The following is a 16,803-nucleotide window of genomic DNA, read 5'->3' as shown; positions in this document are numbered from 1 at the left end:
TTGCAACCCAAAATCTGTAGCAATTGACTCATTTTTGGAAGCGCTTTCAGCCCTTGTTGCAAATGCCCAGGAAGAGTAAGGGGAGAGAGTAGAGATGAGATGGGAAGCCCATAGGTCTGGGGATGGGACAGAGAAATTGATGTCAGTGAAGATTTCTCTGGAGGATGCATTGATATATAGGTACCTGCAACTGGGAGACCAGGATTTGCAGCAAGGATGTCTTTATGCTTTTTCCGTCCAGTTTTTGTGAGCGAGGGGGTATAGGTGATAATCTAGCAGTTGGGGTAGATTGGAGAGATGGAGAGTGCCTTCTCGGAGCAAGAGGAGGGAAGTGAAAGGCAGAGATATAAAGCGAGAGGGGGATGCCGCAGTGCACAGTCCTGACCTTAACGCACAGACTCTCAGATGATAAGAGTAACAGCCTGAGAACAATGCAGAATGTGAGCACACCTAAATACTATTTTTAACTAACCGACCAAAAACAATGCAGGATGTGCGCACACCTAAATTCAATTTTAAGACGCATGCATTGCAGGACAGCAGTACAGGATTGGAAGCAGTGGGAGTGAGAGATCAGGAAGGGAAGACCATGTAGGAGTTTTTGACCAGGAAGTAAAGAGCAGTGCCAGCTGAGATCCAGTGATGAGAATGTCAGGGGTGGCACAGGCACAGAGTCAAGGAGGGAAAAGGCAGGCAGCGGAGTAAAGTCAGTATTCACGTAATAGCAGAACTGGGGGAGCACCCTGGTTCATTCACACATGTGTGGGATGCTGCAATGTCCTGTGCTGCCTTTGAGCCTGCGCGACACCGGTGAGCACTACACCTGGTCTTTCCTCTGTGTCTGGAGCATCTCTCCTGTGACTCTACAAGCAAGTTTTCATTAATCTTTTTCCCCAGGGTCTCCTCTCCACAACCCCAGCATTAGAAGCCCCCTTCTGTGCCAGAGGATGAGCGCAGATGTTCTGGATTTCCACTCCTGTGGCCGGGACCCTGGACCTGGGTATCTCAGTATTGAATAATCCCTCTTAAAGTGCCCGGGATCCACCCTGCACCAATTTATCTTTGCTGGAGCCTAAGGAAGTTCCAAAACAACATGCGCAGCAACAGCCTCCGGGAAACACCATCTGCTCTACTGACTCCCTGGCCTCTTATTTCTCATCAATTGGTTCCTATGGCTTGAGTGGTCAAAACACCTCCCCCAGCCCTGCTCACTGGCACTCCAGAAATGCTCTTTTAAAACAATTTTGCAAAAGGTAGCCCTGTCTTGCCAAAGACTGTCCCTATTCGCACAATTGACCTTCCTTGTCCTCCCTAAGAAATGCTTGTTAGGGAGAATTCTCTGTTTAGGCTGAATTTCCTAACCTAGTGAGTCCCCCAGTAGCTTTGCTGGATTTCTGGAGTTTGTTTTTTTCTCCTGCCAAGAGTGAGACTCTTTTCCTCACACTCTTGGACATGATTTGAGGTATTCCTTTGTTGATCTATGTGTTTTATGGGCTATGGGGTCTTTTACTCCATAGGTTCTCATGTGTTTTTACTATGTGTGTTACACAGCACCCTGCATGCAGCAACACGGGGGTGTCACAGTGACCCCCAAACATAGGCTCCATACCCTGGGACTGACTACTGTCTCCCAGGGCATGTAAAGTCACCATTGGCTTTACTAGTCTAAATTACTAACAGAACCAGTACAAACCATCATATTGTGGACGTACTGGTAGGGGTCATTCGATTGCCCCTGGGTCTGTTGTTCGAGGGGGCACTGTCCCGTCCCCCCTCCTCGAGTTTTGGCTGGTGGCAGTGGATACTACTTGTTATATTCGACCGCGAATATATCCCTATGGGATTTTCCCATCGTTCGAGGCTAATACTTTTTAACATAGCCTCAGACATACCGCCGGTTTATTAAATTAATATAAATTCACCGGTTGGTATATTTTGCCAGAAGAAGGTTTTAAAATGGTGTTTGTGTTCTCCTCTGTAACTCCAAACCAAAGGTCGAGCCCTTTGTTCCACTTTTGGCGGGCTTCTACACAGAGGCCCTCCAAAGTGGTGCCACTCTGTCTGGGTACCACAGGGGGTGTAGGAGGGGGTTTAGGCACCTTGGACTAAGTTGCCTTGCCAACCCAATTCGCACTCTTGCGTGATTGGCCCAAGTGGTGAGCCGCCCCGCTCACCACTTAGCATGTTTGATTGACAGCTAGGCTGAATGAATGGGGGTTGCTTGCATAAAAGCAGGGCTTTTGGGACTGGAACTTCAGAAGTCGCCACAGGATCTGAAAATCCGAAGAGGGAAAAGCTGAGCCAACCTGCTACGACGACATCACCGGTGGAGCCCTGCTGAACCGACTCACCACTTCCCAACGACAGAGGAGATCTCACTGCTGGAGAGTCTTCTTCTCTTGACTGGTGGGAACAACCAGTTTTACCTTCTTTTCGCTTCAAGGACGTCCAAGTGGTCAAATTGCCCGTGCCAAGCACCCCGGCAACCGGATAGCCACTTACCACTGGACCGCGAATAAAAGGACCGCTCCTTTTAATTGAGAACTCCGCGGCTGGTTTCTTCCCTGGCAGTGCAACAACCCTCTGCTTTCCTCCACGACGAGATCCTCTCTTCCCATGAACGAAGCACTGACTTGCACCCGCTGCCAGGAACAACTGCCCCCGCTGGAGCGTTCTCACCATTTTAAGGTACCGTGTCCGCCAGGCCCCCCTTTCTATAGATTGCTACAAGGTGACAGTAAATCCTTAACCTTCTGGACTGGGCTGGCCGCCTGACCATCTAACTGGTCCCTTTCCTTTGGTCCAACTCCTTTCTGAACCTTTTTCGAGACTTTTGTGCACTTTTCAACCGTGTGACCTTGGACACATTTCGCCCTGATCCTCTCAAAGTGGGTCCGGTTTTCTGAACTTTAACTTCACGGTTGTATCCTGCCTTCTTCTCTTGCTGTGGTCTTCTGAAAGTGTTGGGACCTGTTTCAATCTATGCTTTGCCTTTCTCTCCCTTTTAAACCAAGTTATTAGAGTGCCATCTCCGGTAAGCGCTCACCGCTGTCTGAAAATAAGTGTTGCTTTACTTAAGACTTGTCTATTAACCGTTTAAGGGAGTGTATATACTTTAGTAACTGTGTTTTTGAACTGCTTGATATTAGTGCCAGTGTGTTTAACTAGATGTGTTTTTAAATAAATAATGATATCTCTTTTACACCAAGCTCTGGTCAGTGTTTGCTTGTTCTACTGTGTTCTTTTGACCTATTGTGTATGCTCTGTATACTGCCTAACTCTTCTTGAGAGAAGTCTGACTGCTCAGCCACAGCTACCAGGTAAATCTGGGTGGTGCAGACTGCTAGCAGTTGGGTTTACTGCCAAACACCTGTAGTTTTAAATCTTTTGCAGTGGTCCCTAAGGGAACTGCACAGGTTTCTGCCTAACAATGCTGACCTCGGTATGCCCTTTGTTTTACGTATTATCACATTGTTCCTTCTGGTAAAGGAACTTTTCTCGAACTGAATCGCTCTTCTTGAATTTATCTGTGTGCCTGATACATTGTGGCACCTTATTTCTCAAAGTTTACTTACCTGTAAGTGTGATGTGTTTTTAGATAAAGATTATTTTTAATAAGCGTGTGTTGGTGCTCTGTCATGGTGGTAATTTTGAAAAGTGTGCACTGCACTTGTAAACCACGCACTCACCTCCTGATAGCCAATCCTGGGCTTCTCTGTCGCCACCCCCACTTAGAGAGCTTGGTGAGCTTGAGGGAGTCCCCAGTAGTACCCACGTCAGAAAGATGCCCCTAAAAATCCAGGCCACATAGGCTGCAAGGGAAATCGGTCTAACACAAGGTCCTTGGGGATGGTTTTGATTGTGTCGATATGTTCTAAGGAAAGGCATGTTTTTGATCACCACCTCCAGAAAAGACTGAGGAAGGCTTTTTCAGCATTAAGATTATGGAGCAGCGTTTTTCCTAGCAGATTGGACCTATGTGTAAAATGTCAAGTTGCTGGTGGTGTGCACCTGATGAATGCTATTAGAGGTTTAAAGCAGTTCTCTCAACCGTGATAACGCAGTAGGCTGACAATTTGTTTTCATTTTATTTTTAAAAAACTATCCCTCAAGCTTAATTAAGATCTGCCTTAATTCATGATCTCACTTTGAGTGCTATTGGTGACATTTCTTTAGTACACATTTTATTAAACTGAAGACTGCAGAAGCTTTATTAATGGCCGCTGCCTTCCTGCCTCAGTGCTTTCTGGAAGTGTCTAGGTGTGTGTTCTCAGGGGCCTTTAGGTATTGGTTTACATTTCCAAGCAATGCTGCAATTATTACAAAGCACATGAGCACATGTGACACACCTGTTGTCCTCTCCATATACCATTTATTGCTCTGCTGAGCTTAGAATGGTTGAGGGTTTCAGTAATCAGCATACTCTGGCTTGCAACCGAAGGATCAGCCAGAGGAGCAAGACTGACATCTGGCAGGCCCTGACAGACAGGGACACAGCTGTGGGGACTGTCCCACGCACACCACAGGACTGCCATAAGCAGTGAGACGAATTGTGGCAGAGGGTCCAAAACCTCCTGGCCTCCCCCAGGAGGGAATCTTCTGCCACAGGAGGAGGGACCCACATTCCCTGGGAGGAGACATGCAGCTCCATCACGCACATGCAGGGCATAGAGGGAGTTGGGACGACCAAGGTAGGAGCTGGCACCCAAGGCAAAGGTGGTAAGTATAACAAACACCATGTAAATGCAAATGTTGAGTCAAAATACATGCATCCACAGGTAGAGAAACACCATGTGGGCCAGGGAACCGGTCCAACACGTGTGAGTCACAGCAAACTCGCACACACATGCCCAGTCGGATACTAAAGAGCTTTTTAGCATCCTTAAGGAGCAGGAACTTACTAACTACACCACTCCTGAAAAATTGATTAAAAATAACACCGTCTGGTGTGACTTGATGCAACAAGCGTTGCAGGATAAACTGAAGAAAATCATAAACACAATTACTGAGAAAAACAATAACCAGAGTCACGAAAATGCAACACCAAAGTGGGTTTATGAGAAATCCTCTACCATTCCTGTTTTTAACTTTACGACAATCTCACTAAAGGAACTGGATACTATCATTAAACAGCTCAAACCCACCAAATGCAAAAATGATATGTTTGTTTATTTATAGGCACGCCACACCCCAAGGTATCTGGGCGCAGTACAAGAATATGCATCTTCATGGTTACAGAGTAGGCAGTACATACAATAATATATACAAAAAGGCATGGTACATACATAGCGATACACAACTTGAACTGAGGCAAGGTATGCACATACGAAAAACTACATTACTGACAATGGATATATACAAGTACATACAAGTGTAAAGATGGGAATGGGGTATAGGAAAAGAGGGTGTAAGCTTCCCTTGTCATATAGCGCACAGGTGAGTGCACAGTCGGTCCCTGCTTGCAGGTGTGGAAGTAACCGGGTATAGTGTGACTATACATGGACAGAGCTAGGGGTCTGTTGTGGGGTGTCTTTGGGGATCAGCCATTGTTTGGTGGTGTTTCTGAATTTGTAAAAGGATTGGTCTGTTTGTAATGTGTGGAGGGGGGAGTTCCATAGTTGTGCAGCCATAACTGGGAAGCTGCTACCCCCTGCTCTTTTATATTTGTACCTCGGCACCCTTAGGCAGCTGGAATTGGACGACCTTGTGGGTCTAATGGGGTTGTGTTTGGAGAATTTATCTGCTAGGTATTGAGGGGCACCGAAGTTAAGACATTTATAAGTCAGGGACGCTGTTTTGAGCTGGATTCTTTCTTGGATGGAAAGCCAATTGTTATTGTGTCTAGTGGTTGAGATATGTTGCCGTCTGGAGATACCCAGGGCCATTCTAAGGGCATTATTCTGCAGGATATGTAGTGTGTTGGTGATGTACTTGCTGGCACCTAGGTAAGTGCATTGCAGTAATCAATTTTTGATCAGAAAAGCGCCCGAGCTAGGGTGATGCAACTTTTCGAGGAGAGAAAGCGTTTGCAAGAATGAATAAGCTTGCAAGTGTATGATGTTATCGAAGCTGTTGCATTAACCTGTTTACGCAGACTCAGGGAGGAGTCTAGGTAAAAACCCAAGGTTTTAACTGCATTAGCCACATTTATGTCATTACCATCAATGTTAAAAGATAAGTACTGGTTACTCACTTTCTCCATGTTGGCAGGAGAGGCTAAAAGGGGTAATTCAGTCTTCTCATAATTCAGGCACAGGCCGTGAGTGGCCATCCAGGCCTGAATGATGAGGTAGATGTTATTGACCAGAGCAAGGTCCTTGTCGTACTCTCCTGTTAGGGGAAGGAGGATCTGGTTGTCATCTGCATAGTTGGTGTAGGTGACACCCAGATGGTCCAGATCATCAAACAATGGTTTGGTGAACACGTTATACATGGTCGGTGAAACGCATGAACCTTGTGGGACACCGCACGAGGTGGGGATAGGATCCGCTGAGGCTTAGAAGACTCATGGATCTATAGTTTAGGAAGGATTGGATCCACGCTGTTGCCTCTGTTGAAAAGTGGGCCGCAGTGGATAAGTGTCTGCAAAGCACCTTGTGATCTTCCAGATCAAAGGTGGCCAACAGATCCAACAGAAGCTAGAGAGCAGGTTTCCCTTTGTCCTTCAGGTCATTGATTTGGATCTTCAAATCGATCAGGGCCGTTTCTGTCCCATGTTTGGGTCTGAATCCAGATTGTCTAAGTCCAAGTAGTTTATGGGTCTCTAGGTAATTTGAATCTGGTTGTAGGCAGCCTTATCAATGATTTTAAGAAAAAAGGGGGCAGTGGTGATGGGTCTAAAATTAGTGAGGATGCTAGGGGCTAATGTGTTTTTTTTTGTTTTTAAGAGTGGGAGTACCCATGAGTTCTTCATGTTAGCTGGAATGGTGCCTGTGCGAAAGGAGGCATTAATGAGAGTGGATAAATGGGGCAAGTTCTTTGGCCGCATCTTTGATGACGGATGCTGGGCAGGAATCTCCTTGGCAGTTGCAGGGTTTAAGTGAGGCAATAATGTTAATTACTTCCTGGGTGGACACTGATGTGAAATTGAAGCGTTGTTGTGGTTTCGGGAGGGTATGGGTAGGTGTAGGTTTAGGTGTAGCAAGCTGAGGTATCAGGTTCTCTTTTTTGGCTGCTATTTTCCTTTGAAGCAGAGTGATTTGATTGGTTAGAGCTTCTTGAATGTGATGCAATTGTCAATGGTAGGGATGGGGGATTCAAGTTCTCTTAGAATAGTAAATAGTTCTCTAGAACTTGAACTTGCCATTTCAATCCTATTGTTATAAGTATCCCTTTTTGCTAGCAGAATTTCTTCTTTGTAGCTGGCTGAGATTTTGAGCAGGATGTCTTTATTGGCTATGGAGGGGTTGTTTCTCCAGGATGTCTTACATTTCCTTTTTTCATTTCTTAAAGCTTTGCGTTTGGGGGTGAACCACAAGTTCAGGTGTGATTTAAATTTGTTTTTGTGCATTTCAAAAGGGGCAATGCTATCTAGCGCTGTAGTCAAGGTTTTGTTATAAAGGTCCACCAATTCTAATGGGTCAGAGGAGGCTAAGGAGGGCATAAGTAGGGGATAGAGGAAAGGCAAAAGTTTATGTGCTGTAATATTTTTTTTATTCCTGGTTGGCATGGAAGGGGCAATAAGAGTTTCTTTATTCAGTAGGGTACAGTCTTGAAGGTTAAGGGCCAGTAGGGAGTGGTCGGCCAGGGTTGTGGTTCAATAGAAGTTATGGTTGTGATACAGTTACGGTCTGCTATCCAATCAAGGATTCTTCCTTTGTTGTGGGTAGTGAGTAAGACTCTTTGAGTGAGGCCAAGTTCAGCTAAGGAATTGGCTACTGACACTGCAAGTTGGTCTGAGGGGGGTCATTGAGACCTAAATTAAAATCGCCTCGTGTCAGGATTTGAGATGTAGGTTTTGTGTTTGTAGAAAGAAGTGTATTGATTTCTTCTTCGAAGGAGCCCAAGGGTCGAGGGGGGGTCTGTAAATTAGATGCATTTTTATGGTTCGAGAGTTTGTGAGGGGGGGGTTCAAAAATGATTATTAAATCATGCCTGCCCACATTGTTAGGAGCAATATGTAAATGTATCAATACCTCTTTGACAACCGGTATGGTTCCCCAGGATCTAAAAAAAGGCATGGGTAATGCCAATTCTGAAAAAAACCCGGATTGTAACCTGATTTGCCTAGTAGTTATTGGCCTATTACTAATACCGCCTTTCTACTGAAAATCCTAGATCGTGTGGGGTACAAACAAATCTCAGCCCATCTTAAAACCCATCCCTTCCTTAATGACCACCAATCTGGCATTCGAGTGGGGTTTGGTACTGAGACTGCACTCTGTGAGCTTAAATCTAAGCTACTTACTGTATGGACAGGAATGAAGCTTACTAATGTTGCTGGACCTATCGGCTGCTTTTGACCTGGTGGACTATTCAATCATGTCCACCAGGTTAAAGGAAGTTGCAAACTTTTCACCACTTGCTACTCAATGGGTGTCCTCTTTTCTTGGCAATCGCGAATGTAGGGTTTGCCTTTGAGAAGCAGAATCAGTACCATTTAATGTTGGTTGCGGGGTCCCTCAAGGTGCATGCACCTCACTGTGTTTTTATAATATTTTCACTGTCCCACTGTTCGATAGGCTGGCGCATTAGGGCAAATTTTTTACGAATTACGCTGACGACACACAATGTGTCGTCCCGCTTACCGGGAATCATGAATTGGATGAAACGGAAATTAACTAAGTATTTGACCTCATTGAGTCATGGATGATTCACAATAAATTAGACTCAATAAGGACAAAACCGATCTGATGGTAATTGGATCTACACAGCATTTAGTGCCGTTCATTCCAGCACTCGTGTGGAGTGGTGAGACGGCTCCTATGAGCCTGTTATTATAAAGCCTCCTTGTTGTGATTTGCTGCTAAACATTTTTTATTGTGTTTTGCATGACAGTAATGACTGAAGCAACGCTAGGATATCTTTTTTTAATTGCTACCCCTACGCTCGTGTGTTTGGGTTCCTGCCTTGAGCAGTCTCCTTTCTACTTCATGCAGGGGGCGGGCTTAGCTTCACCTCACCTTCGCCACTGGCATTTATGTGCCTTCTTTAACCGAGGCGCAGCGGACGGTGCAGCGGATGGGGCGCAGCAGGCACGCCTGCAGCGCACCAAAGGTGCGCTTAAGGCAAGCCCGTCTGTGCCCGTCCGCGTCGTGGCTGGGAAGAGCCGCCATGGTATCACTTGGAGCAGTGCTGCTCTAATTAATCTAGCACCGAAAGACACTGCTTTCCCTATAGGATGGGTTGGGAACTCTTCTAGTATTGATCATTTCTGCCCAATACCTCCAGCCAGCAAAATACCTGAGCATTTTTCAGTATTTCTGTTAAATACTCGCTCTCTTCCAGCTCATGCTGAGGAACTTCATATTCTGCTAGAGGATCGATGCCCTACTATGCTGTTTCTTGCAGAGACATGGCTCCAGGCCAGCTCGGGTCCCCATCTCCTTCAAGCTATCCCCCCTGGATATTGCATACATGCCAACCCTCCTGATTTAGGCGGGAGACTCCTGACTTTTCGTGAAAAAATATTGCTATTTTTCACGTGCTCCCGCCTAAAATACTCCTAGCCCCAATGCATCCCAATGCATCCCTATGGGAAAATGTGACACTCCCAATTTCTCTGATTAAATCTCCCTCCCAGGTGAGTCGGAATGTTGGCATGTCTGATATTGCATCTTGCATGTCAATCGCAAGCCATCTCAGATTGGAGGAGGAATTGCTGTTATGTTCAGGGAAGAGGTTACTCTTACTCAAATAGACTGCTCCCACAACATCCCGATGGAGGTCCTATTATTTCATTGTGTGAGTCAATCCACTGACAGCTGTCACTTTTTGCTCATATACCGCCCTCCTGCCCTTTCACAAGGCAGCTTTCTTGAGAAATGTCCTGATCTTGTAGCCAATCTGCAAATTCAATACACTCATCTGGTGGTTCTAGGGGACTTTAATTTAAAATACTGTCCTCCCACGCCCCTGTTCTCGAGCTATTTGTTGAAAGTATGGTTGATCTCCAACTCCATCAACATGTTGATAACCTAACTCATAAATTGGGCAACATACTGGATTTGGTATTTGCGCATAAATCCCTTCTTACTCACCAGTTTATCGAACCCATTCCCTGGTCTGACCATTTCCTGGTCTCTTGTAGACTGGAAATTATAGGCAAACCTGTCAAAACGCTGACATAGAAAATCTGGCAGCACTCCTGGCGTGCTGTGGACACCTCAAATGTGGGCACTTTGATCCAAGCCAAATGCAGCAGTGAGTCAGCAGTGTCACTGTCCTCTATGTCTGAAGCTGTCAGGGGTTTTGACCCATGTTCGAGTTGTTATGCTGCAACATTTGGGGCTGTGGGCTCAGAAAATCCAAGATGGCCGAAAAAGCCCACATTGCGCCAGACTCCAGGAAAACCGTGGAGTTTTTGCGCACACCAAAATGGTTGCCTAACCTGCCACACACCAGTGCGAGCATGGTGGGCCAGAAGCGCCATGAGTGAAACGTGGTGCAAAAGGAAAAACAGCAGTGCCTGTTAGCTCAAAAAGCGCTTTGAAATCACCTTTGTTTCTCTGAAATGCAAGCTAAAAATGCCTATTTTAAACATTGCAAGATATTCAAAAATCTCACTGAACACCAGAGGACATTTGGCAGAATGTAGTCTTGTGTGCATACAAAATCTGGAAAGATGAAGTGCCCAAAACAATGTTTATAACAAAACTGGCAGAGCTGTGGATGTCAACAGCTGAAGTGAAATTGGACTTCAAGCCACTAAAATCGAAATGTTTAAAATAAATGAGTGACCTACTTTGAGTGTCACATAGGTTGCAACTGTTTACATGTCATAGTTTTGAACTTAGACTCAGCGTTCTAGCTGCATGTGTAGAAATTGTACGTTTGTTTTGAATGAAGAAAAACTGGGAACAAAAGTAACATTTGGCTGAAGCCTGGCTTGAAGAGATTGAATTCTGCCCGGCAACTACCCCCCGACAGGAGTTGAAACTTGCCCAGCCACTGCATTTTCAGGCCTGGCTACCTTCTGCTGTTCCCACCAAAAGGAGGTTACACCTCTCTGATTGAATCCGGGGAGTAGCACCTGGGAGCAGGGAAACAGAACAATGAGCCTTCCTTGGCTCAGGCAAATGTTAAATTAGGGGGGGGGGGGTCGTAAATGGCTTCCTCTTGAGAGAAACTGGGAGGGGCAGTGCCTCTGTGAGCAACTTGAGTTGGAGGAAGTGGACAAACCAGAAATTCCACCATGTGCTTTGGGAAACCACACCCTTCTGGCCCAGAGTATAATTTTAAAAAGATGGATAATTCATAGTACGGACTTGTCAAAATTATATAATTAATATCATTATTCTTGTGATTTTTCTGTGCACATTTTAAGAGGTGTTAGGACTCTGTGGTATGTTCTGGGGGGGTAGTAGCGGAACATAAGGTATTACTCCGAAATTCTGTATGTTAAAAATCTGACACTTTATCATCTGATGCCCATATTCCTTGTGCATGTTTGTGTAAATTCTGGAAAAGTTTAGAGGTTGTGTTCTTGATGAAAAGGGCAGAATTCTGTCATAAGTGGACACGACATCTTACAAAGACAGGGATCGGATGGTTTGGTGCTACAGAAAATATGTTAACTGGAAATATAATATTAGGAAAATGGTACATAGATAAATGTGTATTTGGATCAAATATAGATTTGTGTGCAATTTGACAAGGGGAGGGATTTCAGCCAGCCATAAAAATAGCATCACTCTGACTCATCCTGACTCACAACTCAGTCCCCCAATCAAGGGAGAGAGGAAAACTTGGCCAATGATAAGTTGTGAGGGGCAGGCTTAGTTATGCCACGCACACACCCATTTTCTAAAGACATAAAAGGAACACCAAAACCCAGGTAGAGACATTCATTTTCCATTTTCTTGCAGAGCATTTTGCCGGACCACACAACATCTAGAAGGAACATCCAGAACTTATACTCCAGATAGACTACAGAACTTAAATCAAAGGCCTAACCCACAAGCTGAGAACTCTTCTCAGCAGGCCTTCAGAATCCAGCAATCCAACCAAACTATTCTACAGCCGGGCGAGCTGTTGAATTCTTTGCCAAGAACTTTTGCCAGAACCGGTAGCAGATCCAGAAAGCAGTGCTGTATCCAGAGAGACCAGAACCAGAGATACCCAGACCAGACCGCTATGAAGTGCAGAGCAGAGCTGACCCAGAGAGATGTGACTTCAGAACCACCCGCCAGGAGTCCAGTCTAAACCTGATCAGACCTTGATGACCTATTTCAACTTTAGAGTGTGAGTACTCAGCTAGAACTGTGCCAGAACCAATCTCTTAGTCTAAAATAATCTGATCCAAACCATTTTAAACTGTCCAGAACTGCATCATAGAATTATTTGTCCCTTCTCCGATTTTAAACCTGTAAAAGTCATTTTGCCATTTTGAATCATTATTTCATTTCTGAAAAACTACCTTCATAACATATCTTTGGAATCGTAGGTGCTAGTAACGTGGTTTGACTTTCATCTTAAAGCTAAGATTCTAAGCTTTCCACCAAGCCTAACACTGACTTGCTACTCCTTATAGTTCCTCTGTAATCGCGATCGACGCACTCGAAAAAAGTGCCGCGAATTGACAGTTTGCTTCATTTCAGCCACGTGTAAAATATCTGTCTTTTGCTTCCATCACTGAATCCCGTTTTCAACCTGATAACCATCCCTGAATCATTGGTAGGGCTGACCTGAACTGATTTAAAGTATCTCTCACTCACCCTGAACCTCTAGAGAGAATTAAAAGCATTTTCAGCATATTTTTCACTTCATTGCCACCACATTTAAAAAGGATCTTGCCTGCTTTAAAATCATACCTGTTTTCCTCTAAGCTCGCTGGGGGAACTGGAAATTTGTATTGCATTTTGTATTTCCTGAGAATTGTGTTCTCTCCTTCCATCTCCTTATCTTGCATGGGGGGGGGGATTGTCAAAGAAAGAGTGATCATATTATCTTTTGTTGAAATCAAGTTTATTTCTGTGCTGCAATTTTTCCCTCATTGCTTTTCCTTGAAACCATAAAAGTATTTTATGCTACCTTTTCCTTCCTATACTAATTCCTCATTGATTGTAAAGAGGTGTGCAAGTGTCAGATTATCTATTGTTGATCAACATAATATTCATAAGGGTGCTATCAAATATTAATTTATTATAAAAGTGTGATATATATCTTTCCGACTTATACCGACGAAACCGTCCTAATGGCTATTGGAAAAATCAAGTCATGCTCTCCCTCGGATGCTATTCCTTTATGGGTCATGTAAGACATTGCCCCTGATCTGCTATCCGAGATTACCAACGCTATTAATGACTCCTTTCAAACAGGATCTGTCCCTCAGGAGTTGAAGTCTGCTAGGGTGATCCCTCTTTTGAAAAAAACGACCTTGGACCCTCCTACTCCATCTAATTTCCATCCTATTTTACTTCTCCCTTTTCTGGCTAAACTTTTAGAATCATTGGTGACCCCCCTACTATCCACTTTTCTAGAATCTTCTAATTTTCTGGACCCCGTTCAGTCCAGGACCCGTCCCGGTCGTGGCACGGAGAGTGTCTTGGTCGCCGTCTTGGACGATATGACCAGGCTGGTGGATGCAGGTGGAGTGGGGGCCCTGATTTTGTTAGACCTATCAGCGGCTTTCGACACTGTCGACCACTCCATCCTGCTATCTCGCCTCTCCCAGTTTGGTATATCTGGACAGGTACTAGCTTGGTTCAGTTTGTTCCTTGCGGATCGTACTCAGACCCTCTCGATGCCTCCCTTTCTCTCTGCTCCTTGTCGCCTCAGTTGTGGAGTGCCCCAAGGCTCCTCTTTGTCACCTATTTTGTTTAACATCTACATATGGGCCCTTTTGTGTCTCATCCGCTCCTTCGGCTTCAGGTGCTACTCCTATGCCGACGACACCCAGATACTGATCAGATAAGACCTTGATCAGACTGAGGTGTCGTCGTGCTTGCGGGGTTGCCTTACTGCTGTTGGAGATTGGATGAACCGCAACAGGCTCAAACTGAACTGGGACAAGAATGAGGTGATGGTGGTGGGCTATCCCCCTGATCCTACACTCTGGGTGTCCTCCTTCTGGCCCTCCTCCCTGGGACCCTTACCGACTTCGGTTAAGAAAGTGAAAAACTTGGGTGTGGTCCTATCTGCATCCTTGTCTATGGACCAACAAGTCTCTGCGGTCTGTCAGGCTGGCCATTTTCAGCTGTAAATTCTGAGAAGAGTATTACTCCTGATCCCGGCCCCACTGCACCCTCCTGTAGTTGCTGCGTTGGTTCTATCACGAATAGACTATTGCAACTCTTTGTATCTAGCCCAACCCAGGGGCCTAATTAAACAGCTGCAGTGGCTGCAAATTTTGGCTGCAAGGGTAGCCACACGTTCCCCTTTTGGAGTGCACATCTTCCCTGTGTGGCTCAGCGGGTTGAATTTAAGATCTTGTGTGTTTTACACCGTGCCCTTCATGGTCGGGGAGCAGAATGCCTTCAAGCCAAGTTTATGCGCTATCATCCTACTCGTCACCTTCGCTCAGCCACTTCCGAACAACTGGTTGTTCAAAAGCCCCACAGAGACCGGGTTGGCGGCCGGGCCTTCTCTATTGCTGCAGCGGTTCTGTGGAATAATCTCCCACTTATCATAAAGAAAACCCCTAACGATCTGGAGTTTTAGAAGGCGGGTTAAAACCTACCTATTTTGAATTTTCATGGGGCTGTCTCCATCTCTTAGCTCCATGATGTCTTAGGGCGACCGTGCGCTTTATTAGAATCACTTACATAACATAACGTATGCTACAGAAACTAGGCATGGCATATGAAGTTTTCACACAGGGACAGAAATGATTGCTCCGCTGAAGAAAGTGAAAACTCTTGGCGTAGTACTTGATCAGCATCCTACCATGAGACCATATGTCAGCAGCATGGTGTCAACATGCGCATATTATATAAAGTTGCTGGCTCACTTAAGACCTTTGATCTCCCAAGAGAATGCAGACACGATTGCTAGAGCAATCATCAGGGCAAAAATTGATTACTGCTCCTGTTTACTCATAGGTATTGATATAACTAGCCAGAATAAACTCTAGGTTTGTCAGAATGGAACTGTCAGAGTAGTGACTGGGGTCAAACGCAGGGACCATGTCACATCGGCCAGACGCTCTGTGTTCTGTTGTGTTTTCCACGCAGGAGTTCATGTGAGACTCCTGGCGGTGCAGTTCTCTCTTTTGGTTTGGTGTACAGACCCATGGGATACCCTTATGGCACCCATGGGTCTGGGTACAACCCTGTGCCCCTAGTGTATGTTTTTGGGCACCTGTGTGTGGCCGGCAGAGCAGGGTACGGGCTGGTGGCAGCTCCATGCTGAAATGACTGGTGCCCTGTGCGCCCTCCATTTTGGGATGCCCAGGCCCTGTCGTTGGAATCGGTAGATTCCTGATGGAGAAAAGATGACCCCGTGGCCTCTTGCCATCCATCGCCTGTTACCTTGATCCTCCCGAAGTCCTGGGAAGCCCTGACTCTGTCCGTTCCCCCTGGCTGGCTGTTGGGTGGAAGTTCCAAATATGGTAGTATGGGGAAGTGCCGACCAGACTGGCTGGAGCCTTCCCAACGAACGTATGTTGTGGGTACACCTGTGTGTGGGACCTGGGTGAATGGAGTGTGTGACGAATGAACACTTCTTGTTGTGGATGTCTGGTATCTGGTGTTTGACACAATGACTGAGACAGCCCTGCCCGAAACCGGTATGAATGCAGTGTGTAGTGTTGAATGGCGTGGTACTTGTCCGAATCCACATTCTGTGTTATGAGTGTCTGGATGGAGATGAATGGCCTGAATGCACTGTGCGCCTGATTGGTTGACTGACTGCTGAATGCCCTTCTGAGTGGTTGGGTGCCTGAGTGTGACCCAGCAGAATGAATGGAAGATCAACTAGTATATCTGGGGGCCTTTCACTGCTAGAAATCGTTCATAATCTGAAGAGAAACTGGAGTTGAAAGTGAAGCTTGACCTTGAAGCCCTGCTGGAAGAGAAGAATTGCTGTTGCTCTACTTCACCGATCTGAAAGCGGTTGTGTCTCCAAGAACTCATCCAAGAGAGGACCTGGTAAGGAGACCTCTTCCCGAGCTAAGCGGGACCATCCTGCACCAGCTGATCTTTGCCAAAGATCCCTGGTAGACAGACCTATGAAAGGCTGCCGACCGGAGACGGGGATTGGCGCGGAATCCCAAGGAGAAGCAATCGGACTGTTGTCCGCCAACGTCACCGACAGCCGTCACCGACCAGAGCCGCAGTGCTCCCGTTGCCTAAGAACATTTGATCCAAGGACGCTCTCGTCTGCACCGTCGATCACTTTGTCCCGCTGGAGAAAATCAAGGACGCTGAAGTGCCGAGGAGCATCTGCCAGTGGGGTTCCTGCCACCTATAGACCACGGAGACTCTGCGACTCGATGCCCTTGCTGGGCCACAGTTCTTCAACTCTTTGTGGTCCTGAACTATCGACATCGAGGTTCCCCGCACGCCTCTTCCTTGCAGGACGTCTACACTCAGTCGTCGACAAGCACTGCTAGGAACAAAGCTGCCACTTCACCACCGTAGTTCACCCTGTACATCGCCGGACGTTCGACGACCCGTGGCTCCTGCCTTAAAGGGAGTGCACTCA

Source organism: Ambystoma mexicanum, chromosome 5q, assembly GCF_040938575.1.
Source record: "Ambystoma mexicanum isolate Mex_15411 chromosome 5q, UKY_AmexF1_1, whole genome shotgun sequence".
Lineage (NCBI taxonomy): Eukaryota > Metazoa > Chordata > Amphibia > Caudata > Ambystomatidae > Ambystoma > Ambystoma mexicanum.
This window is presented reverse-complemented; position numbering follows the sequence as displayed.